The 1429-nt window shown below is 62.6% G+C and overlaps 1 protein-coding gene across 1 annotated transcript in view; it reads right to left on the bottom strand.

The window, feature by feature from the left end:
- The window catches only part of CPLX2 (complexin 2), a 60705-nt gene that overhangs the window by 34405 nt on the left and 24871 nt on the right, over positions 1–1429 (bottom strand). The window lies entirely within an intron of this gene.

The following is a 1429-nucleotide window of genomic DNA, read 5'->3' as shown; positions in this document are numbered from 1 at the left end:
GGCAACCCCACAACAACGACAACCCAGCGCTCACCAGTAATCCTACAACAGCTGAAGGGAAGGAGGCTTTTGGGGCCATTTGAGCCCCCGAGTTAAAGGGCTGGGCGCTCAGCTGCCGTACGGTACATGAACAACCACACAGTGCTGTCAGCTCTCCCCGGCCAGCAGCCTAGTTTATAAAGGATTATTTGGACCCAACTCCCAGTCAGATATTTGGCTGTTTGAGAGTCTGGCCGAGGGATGCTGGGAAACGTAGTCCTCCTCCAGGAGCAGCGAGGGAGGTCCCAAGCCCAGCAGTTTGGGAAGCTGGCAAGGAGCAGGTTCCTGTGGAAGGGTTTCCTGGGACAAGGAGGGCAGGGCCGGGCGTGTTACACCGTGGCGTGGCTGGAGTTGACGTTGTACTTGCAGGCCCTGGGCCATGGGACCTCGAGATGTACAGGAGTGTTTTGTCCAAATGATGGATTGTGAAGTGTCAGGGAAAGCAGATGAACACGGCGGAGGAGAAGAGAGCTATTAGCAGCAGCTTGTAACCGGCGCTGGGGGGGTGGGGGGAGCTGAGATGGGCAGGGGGAGGGGTGGGGGCACTGGAGACAGGTGGAGAACAAGGATCAGGGCAGTTCCTATGGCAGGGCGGGGCGTGATCACTGAGCTGCCCCGCAGGGAAAGGGCTGAGAGGGATGTCAGGGACCGGAACCGCCCCTTGATCCCCTCTCCTCCCCCCGAGAGGTGAAGGTGAAGCGCCTCCAGAGGAGCACTGTCAGTGGTGGTGTTTCACCCCCGTCGCACGCGGCCCACTGCAGGGGAGAAGGTGATCCCCATCCCACAGGGCCCCTCTGGAGCTCTCAACGCACAACGACCCGCGTTTGAAATCCAGGTGAACCGTGCTGTGGGGACAGGGCCTTGCTCTTTGCACTGTGGTGCAGCTGGACGGTCACGGGCCACGGTGTGACCCGGGGAGAAGGCTCTCACCAGCCCTTGGTACCTGCCTGGGGTGAGGGCAGGGGGGACGCAGCCCCCTGCACGGAGGAGCATAATGAGCATCGAGGGGTTGGTCTAGCCAAGGGAAGTGGCTGGGCTTCCTGCCTCTGAAGGCAGTGGTGAGGGCTAGTACCCACGGGCTCACCTGCCTGCCGGAGGGGCATTTGCTCAGTGCCGGCCGGGTGCAGCCCATGGGGAAATAACCTCCCCAGCCAGGTCCTTCTCTGGCCATAACCCAGCCTGCTGGGGCAGGGCGGCCGAGCACCTCCTTGCTGTGGAGGAGGCCGAGTGTGGGGCTTTGCGGGTCCCCTCCCCCACAGCGCTTGCAGAGCCTCAGTCCTGGGATCAAGGTGGACCTGGCGGGAGCCTCCCCCGGGATCTGTCCTGACGGATTCGCTCTTTGGAGCACGTTCCCCGGCCAGGGAGAGCGAATCCCAGGCCCTGCCCACAC

This window comes from Terrapene carolina, unplaced genomic scaffold, assembly GCF_002925995.2.
Source record: "Terrapene carolina triunguis isolate 2854851 unplaced genomic scaffold, T_m_triunguis-2.0 Scaffold629, whole genome shotgun sequence".
NCBI classification, from domain to species: Eukaryota; Metazoa; Chordata; order Testudines; family Emydidae; genus Terrapene; species Terrapene triunguis.
The sequence above is the reverse complement of the archived record's forward strand: the minus strand, read 5'-3'. Positions and strand labels throughout refer to the sequence as shown.